General features: G+C 31.0%; 1 protein-coding gene across 1 annotated transcript in view; it reads left to right on the top strand.

Moving 5' to 3' along the window:
* Window positions 1–22,432, top strand: part of LOC124954204 (fatty acid synthase-like) — a 72,273-nt gene that overhangs the window by 46,780 nt on the left and 3,061 nt on the right.

Here is a 22,432-nt window from a genome sequence, read left to right as displayed (position 1 = left end):
CTGATGACAAAGAAGAGACGAGAAATTCTCCGGGCAAATCGACTATCATCGCTGGTCCGATGTGAGACTCGTATCTGGTAATGCTCTCAAAACTTGTGCCTTCACGACGCAACAACTACTATTACTATAATAATATATAATGTAATAATATAATAACAAAAATAGTAAAAAGAAGAAGAAACTGAAGAATATACTTATATTGTATACATCGTGACATATGATGACGGTAATTTATGATAACAACAGAAGGAAAAATGTATCATTTTATGTAATGGTTTGAGGCAAGAATTCTCAACAAATCGTGTCATTGACAATTTCGACACATGACCGCCCATCTAATACAAACGATATATGAAGAAAAGCACAAAATGTTTCTTTTCTTTTCGTCTGCTATGTTTCTCTTTGTCTTACTATCTTATGATCGTAATGTTTTTCTCTCCACACTGTTTCTTACTCATGATCAGTCGAAGTTGATTGTTTTTACTATTACAATATAAAATAATAACAATAATAACAATAACGATAATAAATATATACTTAAATATTATTTATATATATCAGCATATTATTTAATAAAATGTATTAAATAATATGCTGATATATATAAATAATATTTAAGTATATATTTATTATCGTTATTGTTATTATTATTATTATTATCAGTAGCAGTAATAGCAGTATATTATTATTAGTAGTAATAATAACCGAAGTAATATAAAGTGGACTAGTTCTACAGGGGCAACCACCGTAAAGAAAAGAAGTGCTGGGAGTTCCATTTCATAGGTAGTATGGAAATGAACTCATGTTTTAATTTATATTAAAATAATATAAAATATAAGTATTTAGTAATTATTTTAAAGAAATTATTGGACAAATTCTTATTTTTATTACAGATTTATATACTAATTCTTATATGTGTAAATCATATTTATTATTTTCTATGCATTTATCATAATTCAAATGCGTACTGACGTCGTATTCAGTATGGATGATTGCGGGACGCACGCTTCCATCAACGAAAGATATACATATGAGAGACTGAAAAGTGTGCGTTCGGAGTCCATTAATACTATTTACTCTACTCACACGGAACTGATTGTTATGTCGCATGAGAGGAGAATAACGACAAATTTATATACCGATACGATAGTCGCATGTCGAGGACAACGTTCCTCGCTTGATTAATAGTTCATATTTTGTTCATACCTATTATTGAAGTCGCACACGCTTTGAACAGTAAGTAGTGAACAGCCATAAGCTTGTATTTGAACGGCCATAACCTTTATTAAGAACAAGCCCTCATTTCACCTTCTTCTTTAAAAAATGCCACTCGACTTTAACCATTTTATTTCTATTCTTATCTATATCAAACAGCTTTCTCTTCTCTTCGATTCAATATTCATATTTTATTCGATTTATTAATAGTCAATACCTTCTTTCTAACAGGACTTACTCGCTAGTTCACAGTTTCCTTCTCATGGCCTCTGGATTATGGTAAATATTTTTTTATCACAATTTTATTTTCTCTTTCTTCATAAAATAAAACAGTTAAACTCAACGTTTGAACATTAAAAAGTTAAAACAACTTTTATCTGAAACATTTTTGTATTGAACATCCACTGTTTACGATATTGTTTGGTCAAAAAACTTGGACAGATAAAAATGCACAACAGGTATAAATTCTTTTTAAAAAAACATTACTTTAATAAATATTCAAAAGATATGATGACCTTAGTCTTCTTAATATGCCTAATAAATCATTAACTAGTAGTATAATATCCTTGTCAATAGATGATATGAGATATATGATATCATGTCCATATCTGATCGTAATGCATTTGTTTCCGCACTCTTTCTTATTTCACGATTAGTTGAAGCGTCTCAGTCAGTAACTTTCGTAATTTTTGTCACGCGAATGAGTTTTAAAAATGTCAGTCAAGAAGGGCCTTCTAACAACCGCAAGAGAAAATAGAGGCAATCCGTTGGCTTTAAGGAAGAAGGAAGAAGAAATAATTCCTGTATAAAAATTGGCTATCCGGCTCATAAAGTGAAAATTTATAGAATCCATGTTTGGATTCTATACAAGTAGGCACGAATAGTTTTATAAATATAATAAAATTAAAATGTAATATGTGTCGTTTGATTAGTCAGATTGAAAGTAATGATGATATCGGAAAAAAATTCAAATGTTAACGCCTGTATAGTATCTGGAATAATATTTAGCAGCAGATATTCATAATTAGAAGAACTTTGTGCTGTGATAAATATGACAAGCTTCTCCAATAGTATATGGATAAAATACCTTACTATTGTATCACAACATTTTCGTGGTACGACGTACAGACTAATGTCTGAGCCGGCGAGAATTGCTTATCTAAAAGGAGAAGTCAATCACGACGGTATTCCTTGTATCACCGTCATCGCGGATGAATCATGGGTCAAACGGTAATATAAAAATCGGTATAATTTTTTATCGGGCGTAGCCGCAATCTTCAGTTTTGATACAAAAAAGATTTTCTATATTGAGGTGTGTAATAAATATTATTCTTTCTGCAATCGGTTAAACGGTGCAAAAGTAGCTTTTCACGATCATCGACGTTACAAGAATTATTATTGTTCGACAACACAGATGGAATCAGACAGATAATGATGACCTTCTTAGCCCCGTGGAGCGCGCCGCTTCTTAGGATCTCTCCTATATGGGCTTTGGCCGCCAAGATGGTGTTAGGCAATAAGACTTTATTAGCGAAACCACGCTTTCGGTGCAGGGCCTGAAAAAATCCTAGGCGCCCGGAGGACGAACCGGCAGGACGATTTCGCCATGCACTTTACGGTACATGCCCACGGGGAACAACGTGGAGGTACGCCTAATCGCTTGGCCTAGCGATGGCTCGGGTGTAGCAGATCAACATAATAGAAAAAAGCGCATGGACGTTAATCTAACTCACATGCTGATCGCGATGCGAAGACCTCGAATAATCGAGAAGTTTGAATAATCTCCTTCGATCATTTAGGCCAAAATTCACAGGAATAGTGGCTGTTCAATGCCCGACGGCAAGATGGAATCAGATAATCAACTATTTTTGGCGGCTTTTCCAGACGGATTAATTAGTACCCTCATTGAAGTCAAATGCCCAGCTTTAATGAAAGATATGACACCAATGGAAAGAATTGAACGTAAAAAATTACGTTCGAATCTTTTAATTCGAGAATCGACGCGGATTTTAGAAGCACAACATGCTTATGACAATCAATCCTCGGTTTCCAAATATTACCATGCCGCCATTTTTTATTTTACAGTAATAATATAAAATGTATTAAATACAGGAAGGAGTAAAGACTTTGTGGAATGTTTCAATTGGAAAATCAAAAGTGGAAGAAGAAAATCAAGGTACTATAGTGCTATTTGTTCGGCTAAACCAGCCTTACATATAAGCGACTGCTTCGAAAGATACCATACCATGAAGAATATAAAACGAGTCATACATAAACATAGCAAAACTAAGTAGGTTTTTTCAGATTTGGACATCAAACTTTCTTATATTTACATAAATTTCGTATATTTAAATAAAGATTTAGTTTTTATAACGCAAATGTTCAACGTGGATATTTTCTCAACTGCGCGCTAATACTTTTCGTTTATAGCGACGCTCGCTGGTCGCGCATAGATTATATTGATCAAATTTCATATTAATATAAGTAATTGTCTCTTTATATGGAATTGTTTTTACGAAAAAAGAAAAAGTTATCGTGAAATGAAAGGAGGTATTATTTCAGGCTTATTAGAAGAATATTATACACCAATAGAAAATTCTGGCCATGGAAAAGGAAAGTTAAAAAAAAAGTTATTTCGTATTTTAATGAAAACAATCCGCAAGAGACCTCGTCTAAAGCGTGTGGTAAACATCGCGCCACGCAATATCTTATTCGGAACATGTCATGAACGACACTGAGTCGCGAAATTTTTCGTCCATAGATATGAAGCGGTTATATATAAGTAATAAATTTTACATCTAATTCATTTTAATTAATGGAGTAAATATTAATGAGTTATACAAATATGAAGAATATAAATAGATAACTATGGGTTAATAATTTAACTAGATAATAGATTTAACTATGGGTTATATAAATAGGTACGTTTGTATGAACTATGTACATATGTATGTTGACATACATATATTATAATACAAATTATGTTATACAATCAGGTCTTTTTTTTTCTTTAAATGATTCATTTTATGTTTCGTCGAATCTTTATTTGAAATGCTTTGTACTTTTATTCAAACAGTAAAGCAGTACATTTATTATCATCAATTTTTTATTTCACCAAAGTAACTTTTATGTACTATTTTATTTATAAAAATTTCAAATATATACACACACTTCCACATACTATATGCACTCAGAACATCTGAAAATTAAAATATGGTTAAATATTAACATTTTAAAATTGATCAGTATGTATAAAAAAATATTTTTAAATGAAAAACTGATCTCTCATACATTAATCCTTTGACTACTGTTGACGCCTAAAGGCGCTTAGAAAACTTTCGCATGTGATACCACAGGCCCATAAAAATATTGCCCTTATTATGGTACTGTAGGCGCCTAAAGATGCTTAAACTTGTTCGGCCCACTGACACGGGTGCCGTCTATAGGCGCCCGGAAAATTTTATCGATCATAATACCCACAGATCTTATATAAATCAGATTTAAGTAAATACTAATTCAGCAATTACGTATTCCGTTAGAATCATATATTATTTAAATACGTTTATATTTTAGTTATTTTTTTGTTTTCTCCTTAAAATGACAAATTGAGATAAGAAAATGTTCAGAAGAAATGCATGCAAAAGTAATACAACATTCTGATGATTTAATGATTCTTATTCTGATTCTGATTCTGATTCTGAAGAAACAAGTGATTTTAAAATGCCCGTTCCTTTTACAAGTGTATGATTAAAAAACGTCATTTTCTAACCTCTTCATTAGAATCAGAAGAAAATAACATAGAAACTACACCAAATCAAAAAAAAGAAAATGTAGAAAAAAATTTTCATAAATACAGAGAAATTTCCAACCTATAATTCACGAATTTGATGACGAGAATAGTGGAATCAAAGCAAATGTAATTGCACAATCATCTATTCTCGATTTTTTTCAAATGTTCTTTACAAAAGGACTCATACACTTAATTGTCGAGCAAAATAACAAATATCCTGAAAGTAGTACAAAAGGTACTGTACATAATTCTAATGTAACTACTACTCCTGAGATATATAATTTTTTGACCGTTACCATATCTATTATATGATATAGATATCTATCCGTTAAGATATCTATATCAGAACATTGATATAAGAATAAGATAATAAGAACAGAATGGTTTGGAGAAATGATGTCAAGGGCTCAATATACATTATTACTAAAGAATCTGCATTTCTGTGATAATGTCATTAAAAATCACGATCCAATTATGAAAATACGTTGTATTTTTGAACAATTAAAAACATTCTTGAAAACTGCATTTTATCCATATGGAAAGTTATGTATAGATGAAAGTTTCTTATTGTTTAAAAAAAGATGTTATTTGAAACAATATATACCGTCAAAAAGAAACAGGTTTGGGATCAAATCCTTTGTCTGTGTGAAAGCAAGACAGAATATATTCAAGATTTAAATGTATATTCCGGAATATATTTAAATGTATATATGTATAATATCTGAAGACATACCATCAAAATCCATAGGAAAGTCTAGACAGACAATAATGACACTTCTTGAACCATATCTTGGAAAAGAATACTCCGTTCCCAATTCACAACTCCGTTTCCAATAATTAATACGGCAGTCCCAATTTATTCTTCAAGTTACATAAAAATTTAACCAACGCATATGAACGGTATATAAAATAATACATAATATAATATATAAAAAAATACAAAAGAAAATATTTCGTTCAGCAAAAAATGTTAACGTTGAAATAGATGGACAAATGGAAAGTGTGAACGATTTCCACCTACTATTGTCCCAATATGATTGAGACAAACAAGAAGAAAAAATAATCAGACCACAATATATAATTGATTAGAAAAATACAATAGGAGTGGTTGACAAATTTGATTAGATTTTATATAGTCTGAATTCTACCAGAAAAAGGTTAAAATGATACAAGAAATTCTTTTTTCATGTGTTTGATTTAACTGTGTATAATACATTTGTTTTATATAGCTATGCAATTGTAAGAAACTTATCTTTTAGTAAATTTCATTTATATTATATAAAACAAGTTTTACAAAAATACAGCTCAGATAGAACACATGAAAGTAAATCGAAAGTACTGATAATGAGCCATTTCGTTTGACATAAAGGCATTTTCCATCTCCATATGTAAAAATGCAGCAATTCGGAGAAACGCAAAAAAATAAATGTGTAGTGTGTAGAAAACATAAGAGAAGAAGTGAGACACATTACGAATGCACAAAATGTGATGTAGGAATATGTTTCTAATTGTACCACCAATTGTACCACTGAATGGAAATACAACAAATTGATACTCTCTTTTAATCGACGTTCTACCTTAAAAGAAAACAAATTTAATAAAAAAAGATAAGATTTATGAAAATTACTTAAATGGAATAAACGTCGGCCAAATTCTAACAAATGACAATTGACATATTCTATGTTTTCAAGAGGTAAATAATAGCCTAGACAATTAGCCCACAAAATAAGATCATTCGATGTTCACAAGGAAGAAAATTCTTTGGACAAGTTCGTTAACTGATAACCTTCTAACATAGACAATGTCATTTTCGAAGCCTCCATTGTCCATATTCTTATGTTTTAATGCATATCTCAGATGAAGTTCCAACATAGCAACAGTTTCTTTCGAACTTGGAGACCTTGAATAATATCATACAAAAAGATGTACATATAATCTAATTATTATTTATTTAGTTCTTTAAGCATAAAAATAACCAACGATAGATAATATGTAGCCATAAGACATTCTCATCTCAGATGAAAAACAGTAATATAATCCGCAGTACAAAATAACGTTAACGGAATTCGAGCGAATTCTAAATCATCTTTACGAAATTCTTTATTCCTGACATAATTCTCTCACCAATTCCTACAAAAAGAAAGATGTTTACCATCAATGTAGATGAAAATTTCATTTGTTTAAAAAAAAACGCATAAAATTACCTTCATCTCTTTGGAAGCTAAATGTATATCTTTAAGGATTAAAATAACTTGTGAACCATTTCTGGGTTTATAGGTTCTTTCATGAGAAGATGAATCCAAACCAACGCAAGCTCGTTTTAATCGCGTAATAAGATCTTGTGCACTATGGAAAGATAATCCTTGTATCAAAGTCGACGGTACATTATCCTCATTTTATATAGATGATAACGCAGCAGTTATTAGGGTATTATTATCAGAGTCTTCTTGGTTTCGTAAAATAACGGAATAACCATTTTCTATCCAGGATAAAATAAATGCTAATGCCCTTTTAACGGGTCTAACAGTACACGGTAAAGGTTAATTAAACATTGCGTTTCATAATACGTATAATATTTACAAGATTATTACTTGAAAGTAAAATAAATCTCTTCTCCGTCTCAATGGATTGATATATGTCAATGAACGATTCTAATGGACCGGACTTATCGTTATAAACAATATCGAATGGCTTATCAGGATCTAGACATCTACAATCTATCGTGTGGTAAATCAAATAGGCCATATTATCGCTAACGTTTTGATTTTCGATTTGTGCCTCTGTACCAAGCGTCTGTGTATGAGCTTTACGTAAATGACACAAAACCGAATTGACCAAATCGGAAGGTGATGATCATACTGAGTTGTTTGTCTTTTCACCCACATAGATAAACAAGTATGCCTTTATATTGACCCGAAAGTTAACAAACAAATTTTCAATATTTAAGACAAACGGAAGTGAATCCGGGTTAATTATTCTAAGATGGACGAGTCCTAATCGCGAAACCGTAACTGGACTCGCACTTGCTAACTTTTGCGTCTCGAATATGAATCTGTATATATATATTTTTAAATCAATTAATATATTAATGGTGTTGATAATAGAAGATATATATTTTGAATTATTCTACCTTGTACCATTTCCGACTATAACACCAACGCCATTAAGTAATGTTAACAATCTATTATCATCGAAATAGGAGTTTAATGTTTCCAGCCATTTTGGTTCAACGTCGCCATTAAAAATGATTGAAATTTCACCGACTGTTATTACAGTGCTCGATAATAATCTTTCTTTCCATTCTCTTGGAAAATAAAAAAAAGTTAATAATAATTCTTGATTGTATCATTTTCGTCATTGTATTATTAATTAGGATGAAAATTACTTTATTACCTAACGTGTCCCAAAAGCCTTGATTTTGACAATGCACCAGAATAAATAGGACACTGATCTACTGGTTCTCCAATTTTCAACAAAGCCTTGGCTAATAGTTATCGAATGGTCGTCTTTCTGCTACTAAGTGGGTCAACGATCGCAACGCCTGTTCGACATTGTAATTGATCCCTCAATTGTATACGCTGATCTACAATATTCTTGGTGTAATTTCCAAATTTGCTAAGTTCTAAGAAGGCTTCTCGCAAATTTTTTATCTCGTTGGACACCTCGGTTAACAAATCATTTATATTAGGAAGACTTCAACTTACAAATAGAGGAATTTTTTGGTCTCAGTTAATTTAAATAATGTTGAATTTTTTATCGCGATTAATAGATTGATTAATTAAAAAAAATATCTTTATACATTTAGAAATATTTAATATATAATAATAAATTTTTTAATTTTAATATCTAGATGATTCATCGAGATGATTAGCCTAGTGAAATAATATCGATTACCGATTGCTCTAAGGCCTCTAAAGCCTCTATCGTAGTAAAATTGTTTCGAATATAAATTTTGAGATATTTCACTGTTTTGATAAAACTATTGACAAGTATAAAGGATTTCAAAAAGCCAGCGCATTCTAACAACGCTTTGATGATATTAAATTTATCAGGATGAGCCATGCCAATTGGTCTGAACAGTTGAGCCATTTAAAAATCTATGACGTCTACCATATTCATTACTAACTGGATTCATTATGATAAATACGCAAATTTTGGATTGAGATTGACTCTTTGATCGCCAAGTACAACTGGACTGAATCCGTCTCTTATAGCTTCTTGAAGAGGTCTGGTTGTTAACACTACGGCGCTTAATGTTTTTTCTTCGAGACTATTAAATTCGTCGAAATATCCCCAAGAACTTCTTGAACTGAACCATCTAAGATTCTCTTCGTGCTGCTTGCGACCATTCCTGATAAGAAAAAGAACAATTTTGTTTATCATTCCAATTAACGTGATAATACCGACTGTCTTGTGCTTTTTCAAACGTTCTGTCAAGCTATATTAGCCATATTAACTCCTAAGACATTGAAAAACGCTTATAAACAGAACTTTATTGATTCTTAAAATTTTATTTGAAAAACATTAATTAATTCGTATGCGTGATTAAGAACTATTCAATTTTTCGCTCGTACAGGCTGTCGATATTTTGGCAAGACCAATAACAGCTTTCATTTCGTTACCAATCCCAGCATATTAATGTTGAATCCGTTTATAAATTTCATTGGCAAATCCAACTTCTTCAACGTTATGTGACTTCCTTTCTAACTCCTTTGCAACAAAGGATTGAAAATTAATGACTGCTACTAATCTTGAGGGAGCCTCGACGCGCAAATTCGAATACAAATGTTCCCAATAACGGCGAGATGTCGATTCTACATCGTTCCTAATCTTTCCAGTGTCAATACATATTCACCAAATTTTTACCACATTTCCTCGCAATTTATTGACCTGAATTAACAGACACAAAAATAATAAAAAAGATACGTACATATATAATTAATTTTATTATAATTAATATATGATATCTATTTATCAATCTATTGTTATCATTAGCTACCACCTCTTGTGCCCATTGTTTAGCGTCCTTGAAAACTTTATTCCAATCATTCGGAAATGCTCCCTTTAATCAGTTGGCATATAAAAATAAAATTTTTTTTCCTTTTTATCATAATTTTTTTTTATCACAATTATCATACTCTAGAAATATTAATTGGGAGCTAAATATTAATATAGAGATCATTTGTAGATGGGATCTTGAATATGTACTTTTCGCCAATATCGATTCTCGCTGGTGTCATCTAGTTCAACCACTTGATTTTAACGGATTCCAAGCTTTTGAAAGCAATATCAGCTTGTTTCTATACTACGTTGAATGAGTAAGTAACTCTTATGAATTAAATTACCAAATTGAGCTTGCTCGACATTACAATCCACGAAAGTTCGTAGGAAATGAGAGAGAATATTGTATACTAGAATATATCTCCAATTTCGTCGAGAGGTATATCGCCATTGCAACATTTCATCGCAGAATATTAATTCGATTTTGAGCTCTGGTAATTTTCTAGCAACGAGGGCAAGACGCCCTTATGGGAGAATGAATATATAAGCCGTTGATTTTGAAAATAGGACAAGTCCATTTTATAAAAAAAATATATATATTATATAAAGAAGTCTTCATATTCATATATAAATTCTCTTTCTCCCTTTCTTTCTCTCTCTCCTCTCTCTGCTTCTTTCTCACTCCCTCTCTTTCCCTCTCACTCTTTATATTTTTCTTTCTTTCGTGTCTTTTCTTTTTTCTTTTTTCTTTTCTTCTACTTCCATCTTTCTCTCCAATTGCATCAGTAGAATCGACAATTCGTTTCAAAGAAAAACAATTGAGTTACCATAATGAGTTATATAAAATAAGTATAGAAATAAACCCCATGAGAAAGAGAGAAAAATAAAATTATTTTATAGATCAGAGATATACGAGAAGAGAAAAAAAATATACGTGAGTGAATAAACACTTACTGATTTTTTTTTACGATATGAAAATATATATAAAAAAGAAAATAATAAAAAAGAAAATATTAATTATCGATCAGTGACTGAAGAAAAAAAAGAAGGAAAATTGATAAAAAAAATGTAATCACAGACGATGTCAGGCGTGGATTCGTTTGACATTTTGGTCCAATTTGATATTTTTTCTTTGAATTCGTTAATCCGCTACGTTTAATTCAGTTTCATTGCAAACCATTATACTAATACTTTCGGCAAAATGAACGATATCTCACACCAGCGGAAATTACAATACATTTTCCGGTTGAATTGCACATATGACCCGCATCCTCCACCGTCATCAACACAACTCTTCTTCTTCCCCTTTCACCTTTGTTTACCTATCTTTCTCTTCAATATGGCCGACATTTTTCATTACGGTATAAGCCGTGTTATCAAACATTTCAATTTTCTACATTCTTCAATTACGATCAACGTAGCTAAGTACTTACGTACGTACGCAGATGTGTTGTGCGATACGTATATATGTATGTAGACATATTGTGCGTACTTGTTAACCGACTTTACAGAAAATATAAATTTTAAAGTCATTTATTTGTCTTCCAGTAAATCAATACAAACGTTTCCGAATTCTAGTAAACTTTCCATATTGATATGATTAGTTACGTAAATTTACTTGTATATATATGCATATATATATGCATATATATATATATATATATATATATATATATATATATGGTAAATACATATGTTTCGTATTATATACGATAGTATTTGTATAATTCGTAACAGGGATGCCAGAATTGTCATCGAACGACGACGTTCAGTAAAAGAGTGGCGTCGAAGACAAACGTCAATTAAAAGTGTCAATTAACTCTATCGTGTCGACCAATTTATGATGGAAACAGTTTAATCGTAAATTAAAGAAGGTATGGGAGTGCTTTTTCATTCACCCTTAAAGTAGCACTAATCTCGTTTCATTACGGGATTATTTTACAAAACTATTGTAGAAGTACAATCATTTTTTTGTCTTTTTTCTTTCATTTTATTTCTTTTATCTTGTTTATTTATTTATTTATTTATTTATTTATTTATTTATTTATTTATTTATTCATTTTATTTTATTTTTTATTGAGTTTCTTTATTGAGAAATGAAAAGTAAATTATAATCAAAACGATCGTTAAATGTAATTACGTTGACTTCATTATTTTATTTCTTTTCTATTTGGTTTCATTTTGATCGGAACAAAAGAATCAAGATGGTGGATTTATTTTCCCGAGAGAAAAAATATATGTACGGTGACGGTTCAAAACGCATTCGAAACTATGTAACAAGTTGTATTGGTCCCATTCTCTTTCCCTCTCTGTCCTTCTCTTTCCCTCTTTCCCACTCTCCTTTTCTATACCCTGTTCTCTGTCTGCAACAAAGAAAATAGTCGTACAAACGGTATTCGTAGTTAGTCCCTAAATAGTAATCTCGTAAAATTGAACGACAACAATGAATGTGAGCTTGAATGTAAGAATTCGTCGTTGGATCGTCTGTAAAATGTAATAAATTTCTCTCTCTCTCCCTCCCCCTCACTCTATCTGTCTTTCTCTCTCTCACTTCCTCTCTCTCTCTCTCTCTCTCTCTCTCTCTCTCTCTCTCTCTCTCTCTCTCTCTCTCTCTCTCTTTCTTTGTGACTATTGTCGATAATTATTCCTTATTGAAGGGGAATACAAAACGAGCATCGACCATATGTGAAATGCAAGACAAAATGCTATTAAAACTATGTAGTTCATTTACAAAGATTATATATATTATACACACTATATATTTTCGTTAACGCACAAATGTGTCCCTCAATTGTTCACAGTACTTTCTCCTAAAAGTCTTATATCACTATTATAAGTATCTCTCCTTGGGAACTCGTTGGATACTCGTTATGAAAACGCATAGATAAAAGACACTATGCCACCTTTATCCTAGCTTAGGCGTTTTTAGTCAAGTACCGAGTTGTCAATAATATGTCGAAGCGGGTAATAAATAAATAGTAAAAGTAGATGTTTACGCGCGACGAGCCAAGGGTTTTCTAGCGCCTAGCAATCCTCATTGCTCATTGGCATCATCTAGTCTACACTATCACCTGAACAAAGAGGCACACATGGAATTGTTTAAACATTCCAACGAACTATCTTGACATGCCCACAACAAATAAGGATATTGCTTTGTCTTCCCGGGGATTTTTTACTTAAACTCTTTCTAATTATTTCCTAATTCTTTAATGCCTTCATCGATAGTTCGAGAGAAATCTACAGACAGTTATATCAAAGTATTCGCACTTACCAGTAAGACAGCCGAGTCTTTCCAATATAACTGGCTATGTTATAATCGAAGGTATCTAGCACAATCTAAAACGTAACAACACAACTAACTACACCTCAATCTACAAAAACATTAACAATTGTATAATATTTCAAAAAATATACTGTGATATCTTCAATTCGTGCAATATTTATTATAGCGCATTTACCTCACGAGCTTTACAGGATCTTTTAAAAGAACGCGCTTTCTCCCATTAATTTGCGGGAATGCGTCGAGCGGTACTTTGCTGATAGCTTTCAAAAATATCCTAGTCTAGTACCACCGCTCTTATTCATATGGGAATTGTTGGTCTATAGCTCTGACGACAAGTATTTGACAAGGGAAATTCTCCGTACAAATCGACTATCATCGCTAATCCAGTGCGAGACGCGTATCTGAAAACACTCTCGTAGTTGCTTCAACAAATAGCTTCTAATAGTACCTTGATTCTCTTCTTCCACCTTTGATTTTCCAATTGGAACAAGCACAAAGGCTTTACTCCTTCCTGTATTTAATGCATTTTATATTATAATAATAAAATAAAAAATGGCGGCATCCTAATATTTGGAAACCGAGGATTGATTGTCATAAGCATGTTGTTATGGGATCGAAAATTTCAGGTAAAAGGCACTCGTAATAAAAAGCTGTTAGCTTCTCCTTTATTTTATCTGAACAAAAGCAATTGTTTTTTTCTATTTTATCTACACTCACTCTTTTCGGTATCCAAAGAATAAAATAATATCATTGTCTTTGAGTGATGTGTAAAAAAATTCTGTACTTGTACCTGTCAGAGCCTTTTAATTTCGGGACACCATTTTGAAGGTGTATGAACGTAATCTTTGTACGTCCAATTCTTTCCATTGGCGTCATATTCTTCATTGAAACTGTGCATTTGACTTCAATGAGGATACCAATTAACCCGTTCGAAAAAGCCAAGAATAGTTAATGTTTATCTATAATAGTACCTTCAATATCGAGTCCGTACTCGGTGAAGAATTGTCTAATTGCCAATGGCTCTTTTTCAATTCCTCACCTGGTATTATTATATCCCTTTAAACAGAGATACCTAATGGATTTTATTAACTTTGCACAAAACGTGAGCGGACTCCTTTTACAAATTTTTCCGGACATTGAAGTAGTTAATTGTTTTTGAATCTGCTCACTCCATTCGAAAGAATTTGCTTATCCACAAGTTTCGCATTCGATTTTGAAGGGGTCTTCTTTTTTTAACAATTCTACAAATAGATTTTTGGCATGCATCAAATATGTGTCACATAACTAGGATGCCTGAGGACAAGTCGCGTCTGGTCCATAATCATCGTCGTTTTCAATATGAAATTTCTTCGCGGGATATTGAGAGTTTTTTATTTTTCGCGAATCACAAATTCGACGTTTTCTATTTACATATTGCAAAGTAAAGTTGCCCTTACTTTTACTTGACAATTTATTATTTATTTCCCGATGCAGTGCACCATCAGAATTCGTAATGATGACAGCAGCTTCGCATGGAGCTTGATATGAGCCGCTTAAGGCAAAGTTTGTTATGGACGTGCCATACCAAACTGGACGCGTTAGCTGTTATATGATGCATTGCCGATAATATTTCGTTAAAAATACCAGTGGTTTGCATTCTCTGTACGTGATTAGTCTCATCAGATTTTGCTTTACCAGTGTAATAATATTTGTTACATTTTTCATAAAAGACGAAAACATGGTAGAGCTCATTGCGAATATATTACTGTAATTCTTCCACTTTGATATAAAGGCTGTTTTTGTTGCCCTTTACAATATTTTATAGCTGCCGTAACAGTGGATCGTAAACGTTTCAGATTTTGCTGCAAGATATTTTGCTGAATGACGGTGCCATAATTCTTATTTACACAAAGAGTCTGCAAATGGCTACAATAGTTTTGTCATATATGATTACGGTATTTAATTTTTTTGGTTAGTTATTCTGGATCGTACGGTAAAGCGTTTATCAAATTCCGGTGTACATTGTTTTCCTCATCCCATATCAATTTTACATATTTCAAACCATGCATCTCGATGTTACAACGAAACGTGTAACTACTATCTGACTCCATCTGTGTTGTCGAACCATAATAATTCTTGTAGCATTGATGATCGCGAAAAGCTACTTTTGTACCGTTTAACCGATCGCAGACAGAACAATATTCTATTACGCACCTCAATATATAAAATCTTTTTTGTATCAAAACTGAAGATTGTGGCTACGCCCAATAACAAATTATACAGTTTCTTATATTACCTTTTGACCCATGATTCATCCGTGACGACGGTGATACAAGGTATACCACCGTGATTGACTTCTCTTTTTAGATAAGCGATACTCGTCTCCTCTTCTACAGCTTGGGACATTAGTCTATATGTCGTACTACGAAAATATTGTGATACAATAGTAAGGTATTTTATTCATATACTATTTGAGAAGTTTGTGATATTTATCACGGCACAAAGTTCTTCTAATTGCAAATATCTGCTACTAGATATATATATATCCAGATACTATTCAGGCGTTGACATTTGAATTTATTTCCGATGCATCATCACTTTCTTTCAACCTGACTAATCCAACCACATTTATTACATTTTAATTTTATTATACTTATAAAACTATTCGTGCTTACTTGTATAGTTTCCAAATATGTAAATTTTCTGTAAATTTTCACTTTATGTGCGGATAGTCTTTCAATTTTTTTTATGGAATCATTCCTTCTTCCTTCTTCCTTAAAGTCAATGGATTGCCTCTATTTTTTCTTCCGCTTGTTAGAAGACCTTTCTTGGCTGACATTTTTAAACTCGTTGACATTGTCACTCGCTTGAGAAAAATTATGAAACTGAAACACTTCGACTAATCGTGAATTAAGAAAAAGTGCGGAAACAATTGCATCACGATCAAATATGGACATGGTATCATATATCTTATATCATCTATTGACAAGAATATTATATTACTAGTTAATGATTTATTAAGCATATTAAGAAGATTAGGGTCATCATATCTTTTGAACGTTTATTAAAATAATATTTTTTAAAGAAGAATTCATAGCTGTTGTGCATTTTTATTTGGTTTAAATTTTTTAATTAAACAATGTTACATATCGTAAAAAGTGGATGTTCAATACAAAAATGTTTCAGATAAAGGTTGTTTCAAACAACTTTTCAATGTTCAAACGTTTAGTTCAACTGTTTTATTTTATTAAGTAAGAGAAAATAAAATTGCGATAAAAAATTTTTTACCATAATCTAGAGGGCATTAGAAGGAAACTGTAAACTTATGAGTAAGTCCTGTTAGAAAGTATCGACTATTATTAAATCGAATAAAATACGAGTATTAAATCCAAGACAAGGGATAAGTATGTACTTAGATTATAGATGTTTAATATAGATAAGAATAGAAATAAAATGGTTAACGTTGAGTGGCATTTCTTAAGAAAGGAAGTGAAATAAATGTTTCTTGCTAACAAAGCTAAATACAAGCTTATGACTGTTCAGTACCTTCTGTTCAAAGCATGTGTGACTTCAACAGTAGATATGAACGAAATATGAATTATAAATTAAATAGGGAACGTCCTAGCCATGCGTTTATCGTAATTAACAGACGTAATTTTCGACCAATTTTAATGAACAAGATCTCATTTAAAAGATAACGGTTTAGTCTACAGCGCCTTTTTGGCGAAGTTTGGAAATAGCTTTTTATTTTTGTATAAATTATTCTTGAATAAATACCATTAATATCATTTTTTTTTTTCGAAGAAAATAAAGCTTTTTCAAAAATCTGGCGAAAGGGTGCCGTAGATTAAACCTTCGTCTTTAAACTGAGATTTCGTTCGTTAAAATCGGCTAAGAATTGCGCCTACTCTCATTGATGACGTAATCCATTAAAAACCCAAGGTAATGAACAGACTTAAATATCAAAAATTTTGTATTCACAAAAGAAATAAGCGAAAGGTGCAAAAATCGAAATAAAAAACAAAAAAAAATGTTTATTATTTTATTTTAATATGTCCATTTAGAAGAAAAAGCAACTTATTGCTCTAGAAGAAATAAAAATAGATATAAAAGAAATTAAATAGTAAAATATAATAAAATTAAAAAAAATAATTAAATATTTATATACACATTTGTTTATGTACATGTAAACACTCATACATACAGAACATATTGTAATACACACTTACATTATATATATATATATATATATAATGTAAGTGTATTTTGTAAAATAATATATCCGATATTATTTTACAAAAATATTATTAGAATGAAGATACTTGAATAAATACATTCGCTATGAAAGATTTTGCGAGTGTGAGCGTGTTATATAATAGTTCATTACATATTATTATTACTGTCTTAAGGTGTGTGAAACAGTTAAGAGAGTCGACAAATGGTATATAAAGTGTAAATAAAGAGTAAACCCTAAACGTGCTATATAGAAAGAATAAGAAAGGTAAGTGAATTCCCTCTATGGATGAAATAATGGATGAATAAATAGTGGATGAATAACCTCTATTCAGAAAAGTGCTTCTAGTGAAAGCTATCGTTCAGATCGCCATTTACATTTCGATCTTCGGCCTAACCCTTTCACAAAAATCCTCTTCTTCAACTATTATTTACTGATTAATGGCAACATAAGAAAGCACACATTTCGGTATACTAATTCCCGAGTTATTTACTGCATTTGAAGACGCGCTTATATTGTGCCCTAAATTTGAATTTGTTACATAATAGCTGCTATCTTCGGGGGATAATCTACAGGCAGATTGTAACGATTTAAAAAATTATATTGTGATTTAATATTTTAAAAGTAAATGGTACATGTTGAACAAGATTTCATGTTATTGTAATATTCTATCAAAAAGATTTTGATTGAAAGAGATAAAACTATTCAAGATTTTTTTGCGGGATAAATAAAAGATACATTGATGTTTTCAATGCTTTATAAACATTTTACTTTCTCTCTCTATTCAAGACGTAAAGGTATATCTTTAAATTTTAAAAAATTTATCATTCTTTTATATTTCCGACGAATTTTCTCAGTTAATAATTGACTGCCACCGCTTAACATTTGATCTTATTACTCGAATACTTTTATCTCCAATTGAAAAAGACATGGTGAATATGACCTTTGTTTTGGAGATAAAAAAAAATATACTTAAAAATAAATTTTATAAAATGTATAATACTTAATACTGTAGAAAATTAATGCAATTACCAAAAAAAAATAATATAAATCCCAAAAAATATAGCAAAGATATGCGCAAGTTATTTTACTATCGTTAGAATAATGAGAATGAGCCTTCTTACATTTTGTAAAATGTCTGCTTTCGAGATATCTTTAATGATAACATGAGTTTAATAATGTTCATTACCAGCGTCATATATCTGTAACGCATCGATTTTCATTAAAAGTATAATGTCACAGATATATGAAGGCATTCTTTATTTTATTTCTGCATCTATCTTTACTTTATTTCTACATAAATTAATAAAAATCTGCAGTATATTTTGCAAAATTTCGAAAAAAATGTAATGCGCAGTGGAAAGAATTTCTTTTCCGCGACATGGTATCAAACGTATTAAGGTTGTTAGTTTTTTACTTCTAACGGCGTTTGACGTATCAATACATTTCCTCTTTACATGATAATATAGTAATATATTCCAGTTCTGTTAACGATAGGAAATGACATGAGCGGCCTATTGAACTTTTATAGATATTTATTTATAGGTATACCATGAACTTAGTTCGTCTGAATAGCAACATATTCAAAATAGGTCGGATAAATCTGCGTAAAAATACGAACGAACAAAATTATCATAATATTTCATTCAATACATAACGCATTTAAATTTTAATTTCCGAATGTCTGAAAAACTGCTTATCTAATAAATACGACGTGGTGGTATATATTTGTATTTGATTAGTTTGTTCTCCAATATTTCTTGAGAAATCAAAAAGTATGGATTGAAGTTATTAAACATTTTTATTACACATAAAATTACACATTGGGAAATAATTTGAACTAAATATTTTTGTGATTTTGACCATTTACGAGATTTCAAATTTTTTGTTTTCACATGGCTTATTCTACACTTACCTCGCTTCTCATTACATAGATATATTTTAACCGCTATTGCTCGCATCACAATCTTTCTCTCTCTCTCCTTCTCTCTTTCTCTCTCTCCCTCCCCCTCTCTCTCTCCCGCCCTCTCTCTCTCCATTACCCAATCAGAAAATCGTGTTAAAAAATGATATTTTCTCGAGAATAGTTTGTGCACAAATAAATATTCTTTTAAAAACTTCGCCGAAAGAACGACATATGTTACACTTTCTTCTTCAATATTAGATCTTATTCATTTATGTTGGTCGAGAATTACTTCTTTCTCATAGATGATTTAAATGCTGACGTTTTTCTCGAAGAAATAATGTAGTACTTTGATACTCCCCCTAAAGTTGCTTGGTTTTGTGAGTAAATAGCTGATGTTCAGACTTCTTGAACATTTCCAAACGCAAAAAAAAGCGCTGCATGCGCGGAGAAACACGAAGTAGCTACGATAATCATTTTAATGAGCTTTGGCCAAATGTTTCTATGGCAAAAATAAGGAAATAAGTATTCAATCGTTTACGTCAATGTATATGAGTTCCTAAAATATTATTAAATTTTGGAAAAATTTTCAGTGTCTTTTAAACTTTATAAACTAAAAAGAAAGTGATTCTATTAGTAATGTATTAGTATAGTACATTAGCAAGCATCCAGATTCGTAGTTTAGGAATTTTTGATGTTTGAGGTTAGCATGATTCCAATGGTATTTTTTTATTATATCGATGTAAAAGAAAATAATGAACTTATTTACACTTTTTTCCTTATTTGATAATTTAGCAAAGTGTTATTGTTCAATGTTTTATATTTATTTTCTCCACTGATGGCTGACGTCAATTTCGCGGTGATCTGTACTGGATAGAACATAGCAGCAATATAATTTCGTTGAATGACAAATGCATATAAACTTCATAATGTTATCGATTATTTTTTCAAAATTAATAATTAGAATATATATATTATATATTATTTTTAATAAAGATCAAAAAAATGAGTTTGTTTTCGCATCATCTATGAGATTTTCATCCTAGCGCTATTTTGATATCGTTTCCTCTGTGATAGTTCATTTCATATTATTGCTATTATTACTATTATTTCTATGATAATAATATGTAATGCAATAATATATAGTTACAAAAACAGTAAAGAGAAGAAAAAAACTGAAGAATATACTTATATTGTATACATCATGATATATATGATGACGGTAATTTATGATAATAAAAGAAGGAAAATTGTATCATTTTATGTAATGATTTGAAACGCGAATTCCCAACAAATCATGTCCTTGATAATTTCGAAACATGACCGATCGTTTAATACAAACAACAAAAATTTTTCGAAAAAATGTACGAAATGATACTTTTGTTTTCGAACGATATAGTTTTTCCTTGTCCTACTTCACGATTGTTATGCGTTTATTATAATTAATACAATATATAAGTATTCACTAATTATTTTTAAGAAAATATTCAACAAATTCTTATTTTTGTCGCAGATTTAGATACTAATTCTTTTAGGTGTCAATTATATTTATTTTTTTCTATGCATTTATCGTAAACCAAATGCGTACAAACTTCGTATCTAGCACAGATCTTTGCAAGACACGCTACCATCAACAAAAGATATACATATGAGAGATTGAAAAGTGTGCGTTCACAGGCTACTAATCACACGCGTTGTTACATACGCGTGAGAGGGAAATAACAAAACAAGCTTATACACCGAAACGATAGTCACATGACTAGATTGATTCATAATTCATATTTTGTCAATACCTGTCGCTCAATTTACACACGCTTTGAATAGAAGGTGATAAATAGTCTCAAATTATCGCTCGTTTCTTTGTTACTCCATATTATTTTTTTTCATTATGCATATATCTCAAGGTTAGATAGCACACAAAATATTTATTTAAATTATATTTTCATCATTTATTAATTATTATTAATATATGACATATGTTAATAAATATTAACATATTTATTAATTATTAAGAAATATCAGGTCATTTATATCGTGGATATACGATAAGTGGCTCTAAATCATCTGACGAAAAATTGAGAGAGATTGAAAATTATTCTGGTATAAAAAAAAACCAATATTGTTTGTTTTTTTTTGGAATGGGATCGCAGTGGTCTGAAATGGGTACGAAAATTTTTGTTCCAATAATTCTTCATAACTACAAAAATAATGACCATTGTGATTATCAAATATATTGGAACGTGGAATTTGTAATTTACCAGGTCATGTTCTGATGAGATTTCCTACATTTGCCAAAGCAATAGAGAAATGCGACGCTGCATTAAAGCAGTATAAATTGAATATTTATAAAATTTTAACTGAAAAAGATAATAGCATGTTCGACAATATCTTGCATTCGATCGTCGGAATTGCTGCAGTTCAGGTAATATCGACAATTATTTAATTATTTGGGAGAAGTGCATTCGTTCGATAAGATCTAACAAAAGGAAAATATCTTTACAGATCGGCTTGGTAGATCTTCCAACTTCCGTAGGTGTAGTACCAGACTACATCATCGGACATTCCGTTGGTGAACTTGATTGTGCCTACGCAGATGGATGTTTTACAGCAGAGGAAATGATATTAGCAGTATATTCGCGAGGAATTGCCTTGATAGAAACAAAAATATCTCATGGTTCTATGGCAACGGCAGGACTTTCCTATGATGATCTGAAGAATTGCTGTTCTCCTGATATCGACATTGCATGTCACAATGGAACTGAAAGTACAACTGTTAGCGGACCGACCAATTCTGTGAAGGCATTCGTTAGAAAATTGCAGATTTGTTTGAAGCTAATTAGGATCTAGCCAATAAAAATATTTCTTAATATTAGAATGATTTTTTTGAATGTATTTGTATTTGGCAGGAAACTGAAGTCATCGTGGAAGAGATGCCGTGCAATAATATACCTATATATCACAGCCGTTATATCGCAGCAGTTAGGTCGAAACTTTTTGTATATTTAAAAAAAGTGATACCAGTAGCAA

Source organism: Vespa velutina, chromosome 14 (genome assembly GCF_912470025.1).
Source record: "Vespa velutina chromosome 14, iVesVel2.1, whole genome shotgun sequence".
Lineage (NCBI taxonomy): Eukaryota > Metazoa > Arthropoda > Insecta > Hymenoptera > Vespidae > Vespa > Vespa velutina.
The sequence above is the reverse complement of the archived record's forward strand: the minus strand, read 5'-3'. Positions and strand labels throughout refer to the sequence as shown.